At 36.3% G+C, this 23,211-nt stretch overlaps 1 protein-coding gene across 2 annotated transcripts in view; it reads right to left on the bottom strand.

The window, feature by feature from the left end:
- DPP10 (dipeptidyl peptidase like 10) overlaps positions 1-23,211 on the bottom strand; it is a 634,998-nt gene that overhangs the window by 332,752 nt on the left and 279,035 nt on the right. The window lies entirely within an intron of this gene.

Raw genomic sequence — 23,211 nt, 5'->3', positions numbered from 1 at the left:
AGCTACTTGTACTTTTCAGAGCATACATATTTATTTTTAATAATAATAATATAATCACCTGCATCCAGCTCTTTCACTCTCCCCCAGGTTTGTTTCAATAAACGTTCTACATAAGTTTTCTGCATTATTCTGTGCCTCTGCCCTATGTGCTGTTGTCTGTATCTTCCTGCTGTGTAGCTGCTGTCCTTATGCTGCTGAAATTGCAAACTTGCAACATTACCACTGACCTGAAATTAACCAAATCCAATGTGCTCTTCCACCAAGCTTAATCCCTACCTCACTTGATTTTGCAGTGTATGATAATGATGATGAACAGAAGGATTTTGAAATCATCTTTCTTGACTTTGAACCATTGCTTTGCCCTGGAATGATTTCCTCAAAAATTTCTATCTGTTCTAACCCGCCTCCTTGCTACCTAAACTAAGACATCCTTTCAAGTTCAGCACTGAGCTTTATTTACTTATTTTTTTTTTCCAACTGCTGTTGTCTGAGTGATCCCTTCTACTCAGACCTTCCTATATTGATTCTTCAACTTTCATCTCTGGTTCTGACCCCTCCCCGTATGCCAGTTTTGTGTGTCCAATTCTATGTCAGATCACATAAATGTCTTGCAGCTATAGAAAGGACAGTAGACAAAAGGTCAACTCCTTATACTTATGGCTATATCCTCCTTCGAAGTTCCATATATATGCACACATGTATGTCTACTGTGTCTTCTCTACTTCTTCACCTCCTATATTAATACTGTTCTTTATAACCTTTCACTTGGAAGAGTGTTTCAGTTTTTCACATGTTCTCTATGCCTCTAGTTTATTCCAATCACACAGCCTAACACATTCCAAACACCACTTTGTATTTTGTCATACGCACCAAAAATAGTCATGGCTCACGAATAATAAAGTATAAAATCAAAGCCTAGCAGTCAGGTTACTCACTACCTGGCTTCAACATATATTTACATAGCTATTGTCACCTGATGCTCTATAAAATAGTCCAGATCACCTGTTATTTATTCTTGTTTACACATCTTGTACCTCACCCCTACTCTATTTTGCTAATGACACACACTGCCCAGGTGCTGCCCCAACTCTACCTGTGTTTCCAAGCACCATTAAGTTCCCCAAATTTACAGAGCCCTCACTCAATCTTTCCCTTTTCGTAATTTCTATGTTTAATTCATTTAATATTTAATAGTATATTTCTTTAAAAATTACTATGTATTTTACGGGGCACCAGGGTGGTTCAGTCGGTTGAGGGACCGACTTCGGTTCAGGTCATGATCTCAGGGTTCATGGGTTCCAGTCCCGCATCGGGCTTTCTGCTGACAGCTCAGAACCTTGAGCCTGCTTTGGATTCTGTGTCTCCCTCTGTCTCTGCCCCTCCCCCGCTTACACTCTGTCTCTCAAAAGTAAATAAATGTTAAAATTAAAAAAAAATACTATTTTATTTAGTTTCAATACACTGTTTTGGGTTTTCAATTACTTTATAAACACAAGAAAGGACCTATTTCTTGTTCCTTTGAGAAGCGAGAGGATTCACACCCACAAATCTTACTATCTATATTAACATGAGTTTACCATTCAACTGTCTGCACTAATATGACTTTAATATTTCAGGAAACTCTTGCCAGGAAGATGAGGTTGCAAATAACTTCATCTCCTCCACTCCTACAGAGAACTTTGTGAAAACCCATTTGTTTGAAAAACAGAATACTGGACTAGTACCTACTAAAGCAAATATCTCTTTCTCAGAACAATACACAACTCAACCAAATGACTGTTGACTATTTGAAAGCCTCCCCAAACCCTCACCTCCTTGAATAGATCAATCCTAAACTCCTACAACACAAACTCCCCCAATTCCAATCAAGACTGCTAATGACAGACCTGTCAAACTAGATCCCCCAAATCTCAAACATACCTTCCTTTCTCCTTTCTTTTCCATGTGCTGTTCATTCTCTGTCAAGACGGTGATCTCCTTTACCAAAGTGAGCAATAGCTTCAGCTGTCACCTTGATGTTTTTATTGGGGGGGGGGGGGGGGGGGCTGGGGAACCGACATTCAGTTCTTTGAAATTTCTGTATTATATAAAATATATAATATGTATAGTATATATCCAATTGAAGGATCTCAAGAAATAGTCTTCTCTGCTACAGGACTAAATCTTTCCACTATCTTTCACATGTTATGTTTTTCACTGTTACGAATTTAATTAGAAATAGATTTAGCACTAGTGACAAAGACTCCTTCCTTGACCAAAATTCAGTCAGCCTCCTCTGAGCCCTCTTCCAGACTAGTCCTTGACCTTGGCCTGTCTTTACCACATCCTGCTAACCCAGTTTAGTTACAATATGCCCAATCATTGATGTCTGATCACATTCTTTGCCCTCCAGCTGTGAAATCTAAGTGCTTGGACTTGCATTTAATGAGAATCCTGTTAGGCCAGTTTAGTAAGAATCTTGTAACCTCCATATGTCCTCTCAGTAATTTTTCCCTACTGCCCACCCCCCACTTGGTTCTTTGGCAATAAATCTCTAGTTCCATTTCTGTATTCAGAGTTCAGTTGAGTCTCTCTCCCTCTATAGCAATAGTCTCACTTCTATTATAATAATCATGAATAAAGTCTTCCTTACTATTTTAACAAGTGTCCGATTAATTTTTCTTTAGCATTACCTTGGAAATCTAAACTTAGGTAACCTACTTTAATAACATTCTGGTATTAAATTTAAATTATATGTTATATATTATAAATTAATATGTTATTAATATTAAATTAATGTAATTTAATAATTTACTATAAATTAAATTATATAAAATATATACATATCAATAAACTATATACATACAGCTGATCTATGAATAACATGGATTTGAACTATACAGGTCCACTTATATGCAGATTTTTTTCAATAAATATGGTACAATACTATAAAGACAATTTCTCTTATTATTTTCTTAAAAGCACTTTGTTTTCAGGGTGCTTGGGTGACTTAGTTAAGCATTTGACTCTTGATCTCAGGTCAGGCCATTATCTCATGGTTCATGAAATCAAGCCTCTGTGTAGGGCTCTGCACTGGCTCTGCACTCACAGTGCAGAGCCTGCTTGGGATTCTCTCTCTCCCTTTCTTCTCCCTCTCCCTCTCTCCCTCTCTCTGCCTCTCCCCCTCTCCCCACCCCAACTGTCTCAAAATAAACAAACTTAAAAAAAAGCATCATTTTCTTTAGCTTACTTTATTGTAAGAATTACAGTATGTAATATATATAAAATACAAAACAAGTGTTAATTGACTATGTTATTGGTATGGCTTCCAGTCAACACTAGGTTATTAGTAGTTAAGTTTTTAGGGAGTCAAATCTTTTTGCATAGTTTTTTTAAGTCTATTTATTTATTTTGAGAGAGAAAATGAGGAGGGGAGGGGCAGAGAGAGAGGGAGAGAGAATCCCAAGTAGACTCTGTACTGACAGCCCAGAGCCCAAACTGGAGCTCCATCTCAGTACCATAAGATCATGACCTGAGCAGATATCAACTGTCAGACGCTTAACCCACCAAGCCAACCAGGGGCCTCAATATATGCACATTTTTTACTGTGTGGAGGGTCAGCATCCCTAACCCACATGTTGCTCAAAGAAATACACACACACACACACACACACACACACAGAGTTAGTTTACTACACTAGACCAGTGGTCCACAAACTCTAGCTATTGCTATGGGACAAATCTATGCCCACAAAATTTGGTCCACAATCATGTTTGTTTATTTATTCATTTATATTTGCCTGTGGATGCTTTCACACTATAATTGTAGGTTTGAATAGCTGCAACAAACGAAATGGCTCACAAAGTTCTTTCTGGTCCTCTCTGGTCCTTTCAAGAAAAAGTTTGCTGACCTCTGTGTTAGACTATTAATTGCTTGACTCATCATAGAAAATACATTTTGTTTACTATATTTATAAATGTTAGTTACTGATCATTGCAATTCCACTAGAAGAATGTTCTTTGGATCCCCAAAATATCTATATACTCCAAAGAGTTATTTTGTTTTGTTTTGTTTTCCAACCTGGCATGAGAAATATATTTGCCTTAAAATGATCTGAATTCCTGGCAAATAGGATAAAGTTAGGTGTGCAAAATAAATGCATTTTCCTAAAAAGTAACCAGAATAAATGTCACCTTCATTTAAAAGTCATCGTAATTGTAAGTAATCATTAATTCATATAGAAGTGTCAATCCTATGAATGGCACTTCCTGTAATAAAGAGCCCTTTCCAGGCTCAGTAATGGAGCAGTTGATGGCCACTCAGCTAAATGATGTCTTTTTGATTTGTAGCTAAAATGTGAATAGCAGCAATTTTCGGATGATCATTTCATTCCTTAGATTATTTGCAAAAAAAAAAAAAAAAAAAAAAAAAAAAAAAAGACCAAAAAACTCACAGAAGAGGAAAATAAAGCACCCCTCTCTAGAATTTCAAATATGTGTTGCCACCAAAAGGTTTGTTTGCATAATAGTGTCATAAGTACCAGATTGTAACTGTTTCAGTTTCTTAAGCTAAAACCTACAAGAGTTTTAGAGAAAGTTTTCTTAACTTCAGACTCCCATAATCAAAGATGTGCTTAAGTGGTCCAGTCTACTGAAGCCTGCAGGCAAAAGGAAGACACATGCAGATTCAAGCCTTCCCTTCACTGAGTGTCTCATGTAAAATGAACATAAATGGTGCGTGTGTTTCCATGATACTAAAGGTCTAGAATTCTACTGCAGTAACACTTGCAGAAAACAGAGCTTATTTTAAAGTAACATCTAAACTGCAAAATATAGGGGAACAAAAAGAAGACAAGCAGACATCTGAAGCACTTCTCTCTCCTTTCATTTTGTTTTTGCTGGAGTCAGCCACCAATATGCCACCATTTCTTTTCTCATTCTGAAGATTAAACTGGGCTGAGCTCAGCCTCCAAATGTATCTTTGGAGGTGGGGCAGGTAGCCAGCAATCCCTTAAAAAAATGAGAGTTTTCTCATTTCAGGGTCCACTCATGCAAGGCACCTCTCTGGATGTGAAGATACTATCTGGTCCTCACCACACTGCCTTGGTGATTTGTCTGTTGCTGTGAGTAATAAACTCTCTTCGTCTCTGATGTAAAGCCCTAATGTTTTACATACAAGTTCATTTTCAAGTAGGGTGAAACCTCAGATCCTGCATTTATTTAAAGGTCTCCTCCCTCAGGGGGCGCCTGGGTGGCTTTGTCAGTTAAGCATCTGACTTTGGCTCAGGTCAAGATCTCACAGTTTGTGGGTTTGAGCCCTGCTGTGCTGACAGCTCAGAGCTCAGAGCTTAGAGCCTGCTTCGGATTCTGTGTCTCCCTCTCTCTATGTCCCTCCCTGGCTTGTGTTCTCTCTCTCAAAAATGAATAAACATTAAAAAAATTGAAAGAAAAAAGTTTTCCTCCCTCAATTCTAAGGATCCCCCCATTTTCTCTCAAGTTTTAATTTTATTATTAATTTCTACATCACTAATAAAATAGCTTCATATTACATGGCGACATTTTATTAATTTAATCACAAATCAAATAATCTTTCATCAAACTTGTAAATTAAAAACTCAAAAATGAACATTAATTCTATACACTCAATTTGTGCTTGGATACTGCAACAATGACTATAATTTAAAGCTCTGAATTACACTATTTAAATATGTATCTGTAGAGACTTAACCACCCATCACTTAGCTATTTTGATATCCCCTTTGGATCCTTCCTGGCCAGTCCATGCACTTAAGTGAATTTCCATTTACTATTGACATTGTCCCAATGACAAACATGTTTATTCTCCAATATCTTTGATAAGGTTATGCCCTTCTTCTCAAGATGCAATATTTTGCCATGGTTCTTTCAGTTGAATGGACATACGAAATCATGACTTTTGCCTATCTAGTGCCAACTCATCTTAGACAGATTTTGTTATCCCACAGCAGTGTTTTTCTGGCCATGTTTATCATCAGCATACTGAAGATGTCAAAAGAAAAAGACATATGGCAATTTCACTTATATGTGGAATCTAAAAAAAAACAACAAATGAATAAACAAACAAAAAGCAGAATAAGACCTAGAATACAGAGAACAAACTGGTGGCTGCCAGTGGACAGGGGTAGGGGATGGTCAAAATGACTGAAGGGGAGTGGGAGGTACAGGCTTCCAGTAATGAAATAAATAGATCACACGAATAAAAGTACAGCAGAGGGAATACAGTTAATGATATTGGGATAGTGTTGTATGGCGACAGATGGTAGCTGCATGTGTGGTGAACATAGCATAAGGCATAGAAAAGTTGAATCACTACATTGAACACCAGAAACTAATGTAACATTGTGTGTTACCTATACTCAAATTAAAAAAAAATGGAAAAAAAAAAGAGAAAGAAAAATACACGAGATCAAGGACAGTAACGTTTTGCATCTTCCCTCATTTTAAAGTAATATATATTCACCACGGAAAATTTGTATAAGGCCAACATATCAAGGAAAAATAACTGTGAAACTGTTAATGTATTTCCTTATAAAACACACAGTTGAGATCTCAATGTATATCACAATTTGCATCCTTTCTCTTAAAATTGAAGATTAGGCATTATATCCCATTATTAAAAATTCATCATTAGCTAATTCAAATTCTTAACACTTTCAGCCCAAATGACACTTTAGAAAGAAAAATAAATTGAAACATAATCATTGGTAAAATGAAAGAGGAAAAGCGGCAGTATTTAAAATGTAGGGGAAAAAAAGTAGATAAGATACCCCTGAATATAGATTCACAAAGTAGCACTGAGAAACTTTGTTGTCTGGAAAACTAATTCATACATCTAAACAACAGATGCTATGACTCTCTTCAAATGCATAATGGCATACCTTTATCAATTTCTGCACTTTTCAATTAAATCTCTAGAGCCTAACATTGATCACTGCACTCCAAGAAGTATGCGACTAAACCATAAGGTAAGACTTCATTAAATAGAAAATTGATTTAGTTGAATAATATGGAAGTATTGCATTGATTTAAACAAAAACAACATTGAAAAAGGTGACAAAAGGAATAATTAAAAATTCACATACTCAAGGGCGCCTGGGTGGCTACTGGTTAAACATTGACTCCTGATTTCTTCTCAGGTGGTGATGTCATGGTTTGTGAGGTCAAGCCCTGTATAGGGCTCTGTGCTTCTATGCTGACAGTGTGGAGCCTACTGAGATTGTCTCTCTCTGCCCCTCCCTGCACACCCTCTCTTTCTCTCTCTCTCGCTCTCGCTCTCGCTCTTGCTCTCGCTCTCTCATTCTCTTTCTCAAATATAAAAATTAAAAAAATTCACATACTCAAAGACAATCAGAGCCAGGAATGAATACCAGATATGTTAAATATATTAAAATGAATATAAGACAATCACCAACAACAGAAAACTATAGTTAGTTCTGTGGCTGAGTTTAGTGGAAATGAGGCAGCAACTTTGGGGAGCAGGTTTTTGTTTTTGAGTTTGGATGAAATCACTTCTCAAGCATATTTAGGCATTTTTTTAAAAAACAGTGTGAGAGTTCATGAGAAAAGCTGGGTTGATTAAAGAAAAATACTCATTAAGTTCAAGTTGTAAAATGGTTTTAATCATATTCTGTCATATGCCAAGGACGTAACTTACTCAACCATAAACAGCTATTATACAAATTGATGTCCTTAGAAGAAAATTGATCAGATAAGTATACTTGAATAAGTCACTGTTACTATTTTCTATTTCAGGGTAGGAGGGGGGAGGCAAGGAAAGGACTATTTTTGTTTCAAGTATCAAAAGCCTCAACCTAAATGAACATAACATACAAAACACACACACACACACACACACACACACACACACACACACACAAAAGGATTGTATTGTATGTCTGGCTTCAAGTATGACTTTATGCAGGGGCTCAAATGCTGTCATCATGGGCACAAGTAGTATCTTACCATAGTTTATTTTCGGATGGCTCCATTCAGATAGGCTTTCTCTTTGCAATCAAAAGATGGTTATAACAACCTGGAAAGCTTACAGCCTCTTATTTTCAACCCCAATTGGAAAAATCAAGATTCTTTTTTTCCAGGATTCTCAATTAGAGAGTGTTTCATTACTTCTGTTGTTCTTGATTGGGCCAGGTAGACAGTCTTGCTCTGGATGTTAGGGATGTGCAATGCACTAGCATACAGAGGACTAAATCCCATGTCCTTTCGTGCCAAGTGTTGAGGATTGATTGTTAAAAAAAGTTTTGTGGATGTCAGAAAAGGGTCAAGTTTGACTAAGTGATACAGACAACAGATGTATCACACAGCATATCTGTGCTGCTAATGAATGATTTTACATATGAAGGGTGTTGTTGAAAACAAAAGCAATGCATCTCCAAACCTAACACAAATTGGTGCTTCATTATATAGGAAAGTGAAGCAGAATAGATGGTGAGGGTGAGTGAGTGAGAGAGAGGCAGAGAGAGAGACAGAGAGAGAGAGATTTGGAAGCAGAGGTTTGTGTCCATAATAGGAAATGTACTGTAGTAATTGCTAAAATTCTGAGGAAAAAAAAGGAGTTTGCTTGAGGTCCTGCCATATTCCCAAGTCATGCTCCCCCTAGAGAAAAATGATTTTGCTTGAAATCACAAGACTTTTGTGGCTCACTGGGGAAGCTTGCCAGGAGGAATGTGTGCTTTTGCCAGGATGTGTAGTCAGAGATTTCACTGCACTGAGAGCGGGGAAACCTGCTGGCAGCGATCAGGGTGAGACTGCTGTGGGGGTATAGATGCATGTCCTGGAAGAATTACAAATTTCCATCAAATTTTCAAGTCTCCTGTTGAGTTGTTAAGAGTTATCAGATTTGCCAAGGAACAGACTGAATTTACAAATGAGTCTTGCCAATAAGGATAAACTCTAAACATACTATGTAAAACCTATCACTTAGTGTTACAACACCAATGCGGTGTATATTTTATTACCATGGTTATTTTCCTGAAACTGCTGACGCAGACCCACCTATGATTATTGTCATCCAAATCTCCCTTACTAAACATCACACGCAAGTTCAAAGTCTATCCCTCTATCTTAAATCCTTTCCAAACAATTTGTTTATTTAAATATATATATGTGGATATACAAATATATCCACATATATCATGCACATGTACACTTAATCAATGTAAAATATATATTAATATATTAGTCACACAGATGTAAATTATCTGTATAATCTATACAGATTATCAGTAATTTTTATACATTGTTTCTATAAAGGAGTCCTTAGAATAAAGTCGACAACATAATTGTCTCCAAAATATTTTGAAGATCTAGGAGGAATGACAGAGGTGATCTTGTCCAATCCCTTCATTTTATCAGTGAAAAATTAAAACCACAGAAAAGTTGGGGTGAACACAGTGAGGAATCAGTAAGTAAAACTTCTGGATTGGGATTGTAAATCCAGTCTAATTTCTGCAACTCTGGCTATCTCTTAACCAATGTCTGAGGCCTATCCTGCTTCCTTAAACTAGCCCTCCCATCTGTATATTCCCTTTCCCTTTAGTGGTAAGTTTCACGAACCTCCTTTCTGAAGCTAAAGGAGGCACTACTAACTCATAACTAAGCAATGGGTAATGGGTAGGCAATACATTAGCTGTCAGTGACTTCCTACTACTGTTTCCAAGATGGCCTCAATTGACCCACAGTAGCCGATTGAGGGAGGCACCAGGGTAATGGTGCTCCATCTGCTCCTTGGGATGAGCACACTGGTGACAGAATTATTAAGAGAAAATGGGAAGTCTGCAGGTACTCTAAGCCGTTTGGATAAGTACTCCCACATTATCTTCTAACTGACACACGGGATGGTCCCCATTTCTCATCTTACGAAAAGTACTCTGGGTTTTCTTAAATTCTCCACTCCTTGCCATCCCTCCAACTATAATTTTTTAATACTCAACATCATATTTAATTCAAGCCACCTGTTTGCACAGATGGCAGCTTGCTCACTTTTATGCAGGAGCTAAAGATCTAGGCCTGACAAAACACAAGTTAAACTGTCACTTTGCTTTGTTTCTCCAAGTTTAAAGTGAGTTAAAGAATCAGAGAGAACAGATGTCTCTCCTTACGCATTCTATTTCACCTTTTTTTTTTCCTGGTCTCCCATAATCTTTTAGAAAACACGATATGAGATTCTTTGTGCCGACCATTATGTTTCTGCTTCAAAAAGATGAACCTTCCTGTACCTCTTCCTAATATGACACTTGCTGTCACCACATTAAGCAGATAGGAGCCACAATCTGCAGACCCTGCCTCGCTTCACCTGCATTTTCCCTTCCTAACATTTGCTCTGGAGCACAGCTGGAAACACACATACGATCAGCTAGCAGATATCTGTGTTCACAGATGCAGGTATGATACAGAAAACAAGCACTATTTTTATCCTTATCAAACTGTGCTGCTACTACAAGTAACAAGGCGATACACAGGTTTTCAATCTCTGGTTAGTCACTCAACTATTTACTTGTCAAGTGTTTACCATGTTCCTGAGAAATGTGAAGTGGGAGAAAAAAAAAAAACACCTAAAATCTAGACTGTAGAATAAAACATGGTTATGTGGTACATTAAAAAAAATAGCCACCATGTATTATTATCTACAACAATGAAGGTGTTTCATTAGACATTTATACTTATCTCATTTAATTCCTACAGTAATGGCCCTTTTTACCCAAGAGAAAATAAAACTGAGGCTCAGGGAGCTTCAATAACTGGACTAACACTATAGAATTAAGAGAATGGTGGAGCCAGAATTCTGATAGGGCACAGATTTAAATACAATTTGATGATGAGAGTTACAATAGCCGCTCCCCGGGGAGGCTACTTCTGGTCTCTATCCCCTTCCAGCACACACCCCTCCCAGTCTACGCTGGTGTCCTGACCTGCAGAAAACAGAGGTGGTCATTGATGGGGCAGCTCCTGAGAGCCCTTGCAATGTTCCATTCTGGGATACAACTGAGGTCTGAGCCTGGCACATGGAGGAGCCTATGCCTCTATGTCTATTCTGCAGGTGTATGTTTCTTCTTTCAGCCTCCTCAGTGTCAGCTGTCAGAATCCTTTCAGAAACCAAGATAACAGCACAACAGCATGTGGCTGATGGCAGAGCCTGCCCATGCTCCACTAGTGCAGACTCACCTCTGAAGTTCAGGAAGAACGGAGGGATACAACCTTCAAAGGGCTGACGGCAGGCTGTGAGGCTGAAGCAAGATGATGCAGTCCTCCTGCTCTTATACTAGACTCTATGCCATCATATGAAATATTTATATATGTGTGTTATTTTAAAAAAAAGTAAGTATATGTTTCTTTTTTAATTTTTTTAATGTTTATTTACTTTTGAGAGAGAGAGAGAGAGAGAGAGAGAGAGAGAGAAAGAGAGAATGAGCAGGGGAAGGTCAGAGAGAGAGGGAGACACAGAATCTGAAGCAGGCTCCAGCCTCTGAGCTGTCAGCACAGAGCCCGACATGGGGCTTGAACTCACAAGCCATGCCATCATGACCTGAGCCAAAGCTGGACGCTCAAGTGACTGAGCCACCCAGGCGCCCCAGTACATGGTTTTTTTCCAATTGTTTTCCTGTGATAAACAATAAACAATAACACAATTTACCATCTTAGCAATTCTTTTTGAGTGTTTATTATTTTTGAGAGACAGAAAGAGACAGAGTGAGAGCAGGGAAAGGGCAGAGAGAGAGGGAGACACAGAATTGGAAGCAGGTTCCAGGCTCTGAGCTGTCAGCACAGAGCCCAACGCGGGGCTCAAACCCACGAACTGTGAGATCATTCATGACCTGAGCCAAAGCCGAATGCTTAACTGGCTGAGCCACCCAGGTGCCCCTACCATCTTAGCAATTTTGACTGTACAAGTGAGGGGTATTCAGTACATTCATAATGTGCAACCATCACCACCATCCATCTTCAGAACTCTTTTCATCTTCCCCTAGTGAAACTCTCTATACATGTTTAATTACTCCCCAATCCCCCTTTCCCACAGTCCCTGGCAATCACCATTCTACTTTGTTTCCACAATTCCACCTGCTTCTATATACCTTGGATAAGTGGGATCATACAGCATTCATCTTTTTGTGATTAGCTTATTTTACTTAGCATAATGTCTTCAAGATTCATGCATGTTGTAGTGTATGTCAGAATTTCCTTCCTTCTTAAAGATGACTAATGTGCTATTGTATGTATATACCACATCTTCCTATCCAACCATCAACACAAACTTGAGTTGTTTCCATATTTTAACTTTTGCAAATAAACGTGGATGAACTACTACTATACTATGGATAGTATAACTATACTACTATAAACATGGATGAACAAATATCTCTTTAAGAAACTGTTTTCAATTCTTGGGGGATATACCTCAGAGTGGAATTTCTAGATCATACGGTAATTTTGTTTAATTCTTTGAAGACACGCCACACCGTTTTCCACAGTAGCTATACCATTTCACATTCCCACTGGGGGTGCACAATGTGCTAACTTCTCCACATCCTTGTCCACATTTGTTATTTTCTGCTTTATTTTTTTTAATAGTAACCATTCTATGATTATGTTTTTGATTTGCTTGTTCCTGATTTTCGTGTGTTTATCGTCCACTCATATATCTTGGAAAAATGTCTATTCGTGTCCTTTGTCCATAATCTGGTTTTTGTTGCCATTGTTTCTTTTTGTTGTTGTTGTTTCTGGGTTTTAGGAGTTTTCTAAGTATTCTTGTTATTGACCCCTTATCAGATATATGATTTGAAAATATTTTCTCCCATCCTGTGGGCTCTCTTTTTACTCTATTGATAGTATCTTTTGATGTGCAAGTTGTTTTAATTTTCATGAAATCTAATTTGTCAATTTTAAATTTTGATCATCTGAGCTGTTGGTCAGATCCAAGAAATCAATGCCAAATCCAATGTCCTGAAGACTTTGTGCTATGTTTTCTTGTAAAAGTTTTATACTTTTAAGCCTTCAATTTAGGTCATGGTTCCATTTTGAGTAAAGTTTTGTATACAGTGTTAGGTAAGGGTTCAACTTCAATATTTTGCATGTTGATACCCAGCTTTCCCAGTATCATTTGTAGAAAAGATTGTTGTTTTTCCATTGAAGGATTTTGGTACTCTTGTCAAAAATCATTTGACCATATATGAGAGGATTTCTTTCTGGGCTCTCTATTCTATTCCATTGGGATATGTGTCTGTCTTTATACCATTACCACAGTGTTTGAATTACTAGAGCTTTGTGGTAGGTTTCAAAATCAGGAAACATGAGTTCTCCAACTTTTTTCAATTTTTTCAGGATTGTTTTGACTATTTCAGAGTCCCTTGTGATTCCATATGAAATTTAGGATGTGTTTTTCTATGCTACAAAAAATACTGTTGGGATTTTGATGGGGATTGCAATGAATCTGCAGATCACTGTGGGTAGTATTGAGATTTTAACAATATTAAGCTTTTCAATCTAGGAATATTAGATATATTTCCATTTATTGATAACTTCTTTAATTTCTTTCAGGATTGGTGATAGTTCTTCATTAAAATTTTGGTAGAATTCACTAGCAAAACAAGCCTGTCTAGGGCTTTCTTTTTTGGGAGATATTCGATTACTGGTTCAATCTCCTTACTTACAGCTCTCCCTTCCATAGTTTTAGCTCTATTCAGATTTTCTATTTCTGCATAATTTAGTATTGGGACATTTTATGCTTCTAGTAATTTGTACATTGCATGCAAAATAGCCAATTTTTTGATGCACAATTGTTCATAGCACTCTCTTAAATCTTGATTTCTGTAGAATCCATCATAATGTCCTCACTTTCATTTCTGACTTTAGTAATTTGAATGGTCTTTTTTTGAAACCTAAAGATTTGTCATATTGTTGATCTTTTTGAAACAAATTTTTATTTTTATTTTTTCATTTTCTCTATTGTTTTTCTATTTTCTATTTCATTTTTCTCTACTGTAGTCTTCATGATTTCCTTCCCTTTGCTAGTTTTGGGTTTAGTTTTTTTTTTCTTCTTCTTCTTTTTATACTTAAGTTATAAAGTTAGATTGTTGGTCTGAGATCTTTCTTATTTTTTTAATAAATGCATATTCATTTTTGAGAGAGACAGCTTGAGCAAGGGAGTGGTAGAGAGACGGCCTACAGCAGGTTCTGTGCTGACAGCAGTGAGCCAAATGCAGGGCTCAAACTCACAAACTGTAAGATCATGACCTGAGTTGAAGTCAAATATTCAACTAACTAAGCCACTGAGGTGCCCCTGTGATCTTTTTTTCTTTTTCTATGCTAACATTTACATTTCTAAATTTCTCCATTAGCACTGCTTTCACTGTGTCACATACATTTAGAGGCTCCTTGTGTTGTCATGTTCATTTATCTCTGAGTATTTGTTTTTACTTATTCCTAAGTTATTTTTACTTTTACTGTGATTTCTGCCTTGATCAATTGGTTAAGAGTGTATGTCATTTCCATAAATATTTGAATTTTCCAGTTTTTCTTCTAAATTTGATTTCTAATATCATCCCATTTTAATCAGAGAAGAGCCTTTATACATGTTTTAAAATCTGTTGATACTTGGTTTATGGCCTACTTTATGGTCTATCCTGGAAGATATCAAATGCACACTGGGGTAAAATGTATATTCTGTTGTTTTACAGAGTGTCTCTAGATGTCTGTTAGAGGTAGTTGGTTCATAGTGTTGTTCAACCTTCTATCTGGTTGTTAAATCCATTGTTAAGAATGGGGTATTCAAGTGTCTGTTATAGAGCTATTTATTTCTATCTTCAATCCCATCCATTTTTAATTCATATATTTTGATGGTCTGTTTTTATGTGTGTAAATGTTTATAATCATTACACCTTCTTGGTGTACTAAAACTACTGTTACTATATAATGTTGTTCTTTGTATCTTATAAACTTTTTTCATTTAAAGTCTATTTTGTCTGATATTAGGATAGTCACTCATGATCTCTTTTGGTTACTGTTTGCATGGAATATCTTTTGTCATCCTTCCACTTTCAAGTTATCTGTGTCTTTGGATTGAAAATGTGTCTCCTACATAAAGGATATAGTTAGATCATATTTTAATCCATGTGACAATCTGATCTTTATATTGGAGAGTTTAATCTATTTGTAATTACTGGTAATTTGAAGTTACTGTTCACAAGAAAAATAAAACTGTTTTTTGTCATTTTTCGATTTGTTTTCTATATGCTTTATGGATTTTTATTCTCATTTCCTGTATTAGTCTTCTTTATGTTTATTTGATTTTTTATACTGAAACGTTTAAACACCTTTCTCATTTCCTTTAGTGTATATTCTGCAGCTATTTTCTTTACAGTTACCATGGGAACTACATTTAACATCTTAAAGTTTGTAACAGTCTAATTGAATTTATACTAGTTTATCCTCAATAATATACAAGTCTCTGCTCCTTTACAGCTCCATCCCCACCACTTCTAGTTGCGGATGTTGTAAAATTACATATTCAGATATTATGTATCCAAAACCATACATTCTGGGACTGAATTCCTAAGAAACTAAAGCCTATATTGTTTCTGGTGTCTTTGTCACTTTCTGCTCCCATGGGTTGAGTCCATTAGAGCCTGGTTGAGGCGCAAGATGACCCTTATGACTTCTCACCCTCTTCTCATGTGAATTCATTGCTTCAGTTTTTACAGAAGTCTGGTGCTAATATTAAGGCTTTTGAAAAAAGGAAAGGTCTAGGTGCCCCACTGCAATTAAAAAAATCCACTTATGTTGTTATGTACATTCAATAACTAATAGAGCAGTATGTGTTTATAAATTGGGATTTCCCTTGTACAATGACCTGCCTAAGATCACAACGTATAAGGAATGCTGAATAATGAGAGGATTTAGCCATTCTGGATTCAAGGATATAAAGTCATCTCATAGCGCCCTGAATTTCAATTATATCCCTAACCATAATTTCAACCACAATATACACACACCCTGACCTCCTGGAAATCCAAAAGTTCCAGGCTCTTACTAAGCTATAGCCCATCAGTAAGATGTTTTCTTTTTCTTCCACAATAGTTTCATGAGGAAATCAATGATAAGTCAGCCTTCAGGTATTTCTAGATAATGTACACACACACACACACACACACACACACACACACACACACACACCCCTGCAGTTCTGTATATAAAATATCAGAGGGAAAACAAATCTGCTTTCACAAAAACAGTACTCTAAACCAACCAAAATTAAAGAGTTAATTTTAATTGATTAAATCTTTACAACCTAAGTAGACATAAAGTTAGCTGATTTCTAGAGTGTTACACAGACTGCACTCTTTATGCTCCTACATATTCTCTATGGCAGTCAGCCAGAGAAAGCCTTTGGAAGACTGAAAACTCATGCTGGAGCCATTGAAGTTTATTCTTGCCCATTCTGAAAAATTGGCTGATATTGATAATTGTTATAAAAAGTTTACCCCATGAGCCTCATAGGCTGCCAAGAATGTAATTGTGCTGAAATGGAAGGCTGGTATTAAGCTTGCATCTGGTTCTGAGTCAAGGAGCCCTCACTCTTTGACTAGCATCAAGGGAAGCTTCTTTCATTTAGGGAAAACAGATGGAACAATTTGACTATAATGGAGTTCATTTTGAGGACTGTCCCAGCTTGTCCAAACTGATGGCACATTGGATAGGATTTCAAATAAATAATGAACACCTGCAGGAGTTGTACTTACTACCCCTGGCTCAAATAAATCAAGTTTAAAAACATTTATTAGGCATCTACTATGTTGGAGGCATGGTTTCACTCATGATTTTACTCAACGTGATATTATAATCCTGGTTCTTCCCCCTTCTTTTACTTAACAATTATACTAGAACACTGTATTCTGTAATAATAAAATCATTTTTCAGAATACTCCTGATTGTGTTTTCATTTATTATATCAATATATGGTTGTTGTGAAATTCAGCATTTGCATACATTTTAAGTGGAATCTTAAATATATTCTAATGTTCCTGAGAACTACAACCATCTTCCCGAATGCCTTCTCAATCTTCTCGATCTGCCCGAGTGCAAATGCATGCCATTTAGAAATTTGCTCAAGCATTTTGAATCTTGAAGTTTGAACTCAACCATGATGAAAAATTATATCCATAAATCTGTAAACACCGAAGCGATTAAAATACTTCAGCAATAAAACTCAATAAACACTTATTAAGTTTCTACTATATATCAGGTACTAACTAGTCTATGTGCTAGGGATAAAAACATATGCATAACACATCCTCTCATGGTAAAGCAGCTCACAGGTCAGTGGAAGATAAAGGGAAATAAAACTGTTTCAATACAAAGAGAAGTACTGTGATTAAGAGTAAAGACTTGAGTTATTGAACATAGGTTGCAATTAGCCACCTGTATTTTCAAACACTATGCAAAATCGAGATAAACTACAAGCGTAAAATACAGACTGGATTTTAAAAATTCAATATGAAAAAATATAAAATATCTCCTTTTAAACAGTGATTAATACTGAACTGCTCTCAGGATATATTGTATTAAAAAATGTATTAATACAATTGATTTCACCCATTTCTATTTTTTAATGTGTCCTTTAGAAAAATCTGAAAATTACAATGTACTTGTAACTTACATTAGGTTTCTGTTGGATAACACTGGCATCAACCCTTATGCAAGAACTCTTGTCTTCAAAATTCATTCAATCACTTACTAGCTGTGAGACCTTAGGCAAAAGTTACTTAATTTTCTTTGCCTGTTTGGTCATGCATAAAAATAGGCTGATGAGAAATAATATTATTGACTGAAAAGGTTGTTGGAATGAGTAAATGAATTAAACCATGTAAAAGTTTACTGTTACTAAATAAGTACACAGAAGAGTACCCACTTCAGGCCAGGAGAAGTAAATTCAAGGAAGAGTTTGTAAGAGGAAAAAAAAATGGCTTCACTGAGCCTCAAAAGAATGTGAGAGAGTTGTCCAAGTGTAATAGCAGGGGAAGAGTATTCTAGGAATAGGTAACAATACGAATAAAGTCATCAAAACTGGAGAGAACCACGGGCCATTCCAGGAACTGAAAGTGGTTTTTAAGGTGTAATATTGCAAACTTCCTCAAAGCAGTGGTGGGAAAAGAGACTAGAGAAGAGGTAAAAACCAGGTCAATGCACTGTCCTATCCTATTCCAAGGAAGTGAGGAAATTGAGAACTCCCTGTATAAAATCAGCCACACTGTCCCACGAGAATCAAAGCTAAATATACAGAGAGGAACTGAAATGAGAAAAAGTGATGTCGTGTAGGTGAATGCTAAAATATTAATAAAAGAATTTCTGAGGAGTAAGGCATACTTTTTCTTCCCCACTTAGCTTACTCTCAAGGCAGGCTGCTTCTGATAGCTAGAAAGTTATCCTTTTCCACTAACTGAGCCTATTAAGCCAACAAGCCAACAGTTTTGAATTCTGTAAATTGGCAAAGCCACCAAAATAAATACTACTGCTCAGATTCTATTCTGATTATTGATACACACAGATTCTTATAAGTCATTTTTAACTTACACAGACAAAATAGAATTACAAAGACCTATCTCCCAGGAGAAAGAGAAAATGTCGGAAGCTATCTGAAAAGGGTTACGTTGTCTTAGAGATACAGGCAGGAGTAAAATATTAACTGAGGCACATAAGAATTTTTAATTCGTACAAACACTGATTCAAAGTGGCCTATGCCAAACAGAAAGTGGTTAGGACCTCTCTGCTGGCAGGAGTAAGGAAAAAGTGTTTACAGAGAAGGCACAGAAGCAAAACAAAACATTTGGTCTGCTTTAAGCATTAAGCAGTTGCCTTATTTGAGAAAGCCTCATAGGCTGTTTATGATTATTCTTAAGTTTTGCTTTGTTTTGTTGTTTGGTTTCTAGTGCACTGACTCTGGCTTAGGTACCTAAGCCAGGTTTACTTACATACACTACCTAAGCAACAGACCCGCCTCAGCCTAATGGCCTCCTTGTTTCTTTCAATAGAAGTTGCAGTGGCATGTCATGAGGACAATAAAATAATGAGAAAGGTGACTCTTCTGGAAGAAATATGGTGGGTTAAATTTTAAATATGTTAAATAAAGAAACATTATAAAAAAGTGAAAAAGACAAATACATGTATCCATATATACCTATAATATATACTAAAAGCATGATAGGAGAAGCTGTAACAGTAAGCAACAGCAATAGTATCTGAAGTAACTTCTACTTTTGATTAGAGTCATTCTTTTGTGTTCTCTTCTCATACGATTTGCTGCTTTGTCTTCAATGGTTTAAACAGCTAGATACAAAGAGCTGGTCTATGTCAACATCCTGTGACAGCACCTGAGGACATATTCCCAGTTGACATCCAATAGATACCTTAAATACTTCTTGGTCATATGCTATCAGCATGTTTCTCAGAGTTTCTCTATGACCCATCTCGTCGCCACCCCCCACCTCAGTGTTGAATGTGTCACTGAAGCAGCTCAACCCCTTTGCTCTTGCATAAGGCATGTTCTTTCTCATAGGACAGTGCTTTCTCTTATGCAGCCTCATCTACTGACCGCATTTAGTCACTCATGGCTTAACACTATAATCTTCCAATTGCCTCTTCTTCGATCTAGGTATGTATGTATGTATGTACGTACGTACGTATGTATGTATGTATGTATGTTTATTATCCGTCAGATTTGAAAACTAATGAACACAAATGACAAATTTTGAAAAAAATAAAATTCTAGTTAAGACAGATGCATCTTCAGATGAATGAGAACTACAAAGGCAATAAAAATGTAAAAGTAAACATTATACTAAACTATTTCAAATGTTATTTAGGAACCTAAGCTCCTAGGGGGTCTATATTTTTACTGACTGTTATATAAACTGTAAATCTCACTGTGACTATTTTTTTAGGAGAAGAGCACAGAAAACCCAAAATTGAAAGTGTTGAACAATTTAGAAAAAAATAATAATTGAGAAATGGCCTTGGTGGTGGGAGAGCTGACTAGGAAATGCTTAAGCAAACAGTGATGGAATGTGACAGAAGCTATTAGAATCCAAATCCACACACACATTCAAATTGTTTTTCATCTGGACACAGTTTCTTCCTCTAGTCTGCACTGCAATTAAAATAATGGGCTTCAACCCTCTCAACCAGTGCCTGATGAGACAGACACGTTTATGCTTTCAAACATTTGGGCCATCTACTTGTTCATATGCTGTACTTTGATGCCCAGGTTTCCTTCTGTGCCAGAGATCCTGGTCCAGGATGAAACTGGAAAAAGATGGTGCTGTGACAGGATGATAAATGAAGTTCACCAAATTAAAAGGTTGGGTTGTCCTCTTCTGTTCTTGGCAACAGAAACAGATTTACCAACATGTCTGCCCTGAAATACATTCTTCTATAAAGTTTTAAAGGCAAACAGCCAAAGCCCCCAGTATATAAAGAGACTGATGGCAACTCTTCTCTTTCTGTCTTTACATAGCTACCCAGATTCACAATTCCTGCTGTAGAACAGGGGACTTGTATAAACACAAATGCTGTGTGTTTGTTGTAACTTGAACCAAATTCATATTTTAAAAACTCCAAAATAGAAGGACATCTTAAGATACAATTATTCAATTTCATGAGGGATTGTGCCCTTAAAATAAGATTTGTTGCACATTTCATTTTAAAATTTAATCCATGCCAGGGTGCCTGGGTGGCTCAGTCGGTTAAGCGTCCGACTTTGGTTCAGGTCATGATCTCACAGTTTGTGAGTTCAAGCCCTGCATCGGGCTCTGTGCTGCAGCTCAAAGCCTGCAGTCTGCTTCAGATTCTGAGTCTCCCTCTCCTTTTGCCCCTCCCCTACTTCTGCTCTGTCTCCCTCTCTCTCTCAAAAATAAATAAACATTACTTTTTTAAAATTTAATCCATCCAAAGCATTCAAAATACAATTAAACACATAGACTTTAACTGATTTCCCAAATTTTTAAGCAAATAGTCTCTCGAATAATACCTAGATAAGCAAATTTTTTTCAAAAGCATTTCAATCTGCAATTGTAGAAGTTTTGAAAGGGTGCTAATTCTTTAAACCGAAATAAAATTAGAGTAGTAAAAGTTTCAGTCATGATCATGGACAGGCAACACGTTCTAAATACCAGACCTCTAAAACTAACTACAAGCTAAAATCACCAAGTACTACATGACAACTGGTAAATCTGTCATGCAGTTTCATTATCTCAGTCAGATACTTTGCACATTGTCACCCCAAATCCAATCGACAATGTTCACCATATTAAATTCAATTTGAAAACCTTCTAGAATATTTTAATTTGAAAACCGATTTAAGTATTTTGTTACCCCTTCTGAATGTTTTTTAAAAACCATAATTTTATCTTTCATTTTTCTTTACATTATATTTTAGATTCTTATTCCCTCCAATTCTCTTAACACAATTTAGCAAAACTGCAGTATTCTAACAAGGCCCTGATTCTGTTATCTCAGTTTACGTTTGGAATCTATCCTGTTCACTGAGGGTTACAATTTTTGTTTCACAAGCTCCTCCTACCTGTGTACAGATTGTTCACAGAACAATGAATGAAACTTTCTACAGAAGCCAATGCAAACGCTTTGAGTGTCATTTGTCTAATAATAATTTTAAAAAATTTGTTAAAATGGGTCTTTAAGTCTGCCATATTAAACAGCAATATAATTCAACCAATCCCACAAGCCCAGGGAGCTTCCTAGTCTATTTTCTCCCATTTTTAATGACTTATTTCATTTGTAGTATGTTTGTGTTTTGTGGGCATGTGTGCATAAGGGTACATGTATTTACAGTTTCTCTTCAATGCCACCGGTGCTGTTTCTCTTTCTTATTCCTTCATCATTACCCTTAATTTTCCCTATGTTTTCCATTTCTGAGGGAATTTTAAAATTTTCTAACAAATCTAGGTACTTCTGCAGAATGATTTTTAAGATTTAAGAAAGTGGATAGATTGGAGAGGTAAACTATAATCAATATTCCCATGACAGGCAAGTACTTTCAATATATAGGTCATCTCTCAGGGCGCCTAGGTGGCTCATTGAGTTTAAGCATCTGACTTCAGCTTAGGTCATGATCTCATGGTTCCCGAGTTCTGTGCTGACAGCTCAGAGTCTGGAGCCTCCTTCGGATTCTTTGTCTCCCTGTCCTTCTGCCTCTCGCCTGCTCACACTCTGTCTCCCCTGTCTCTGTCTCTCAAAACTAAATATTAAATGAATATATATATATATATATATCTTAAAAATATATATATATATTTAATATATATATATTAAATACACACACATACACACATAGGTCATCTCTTTAACAATACAACCTTTTAAGGAATATACTATTACCACCATTTTAATCTATGAGTAAACAAATCTACAGAGATCCAGTAACCTGCCTCTCATCACACTGATAACTAGGGAAGGAGCCAGCATTGAACTAGATTTCCAACAGGAACACCTATGATTTAGTGCTACATCAAAGTGATTTAAGCTTCTATGTACAACAGTAGTTACAAAGTTAGAAAGGCATGTTTTAGGAAACTTAAGGTTTTATTCTGTAGCCTTTCCAATTGTTCACAAGTGTAGCATGATTTATATTACTTTGTCATCTCAAATGTTAATTTCATCATAAAAATTATTAGCACTATAGATATACTACATTAGAGGATGTTTTTATAGACAAGAACTTTTGGCAATAATTTTCAAAAACTAATGTGACTTAAACTGCTTTATTATTGATACAGCAAATAAGAGTAAATGCTGAGTATAACTTGGGGAATATTAATATTCCTAGAAATGTTCTATTTGTGGAAAATGTTTTAATTAAAGCATTTCTCTGTTTTCTGAAAAATACTAGCTGTACAAAATGTTACTTGGAGCTTCAGGTGAAGGATTCCATGATTTGAAGACTTCAGGAACTCTGTGTTTCAAAATGCAGTTTAAACAATCTGAGAGGTCTCTGATGTGAGGCAGGAGGGTAAAGATATGTATGGATCGATATTTCCACATTGGTTTGTAATACATAGGCCTATTATTTATAGAGGAAGGAAATAAGTCAATCAGGGACTTGTACATAAACATTTTGATGATACTGATCCAAAACAATGTTTTTCACACTTTTAAATCAGTACTGCCTTA

This window comes from Panthera pardus, unplaced genomic scaffold (assembly GCF_024362965.1).
Source record: "Panthera pardus isolate Hobbes unplaced genomic scaffold, ASM2436296v1 HiC_scaffold_10, whole genome shotgun sequence".
NCBI lineage: Eukaryota > Metazoa > Chordata > Mammalia > Carnivora > Felidae > Panthera > Panthera pardus.
Note: the sequence above shows the minus strand (reverse complement) of the source record. Positions and strands in the feature narration are given on the sequence as shown.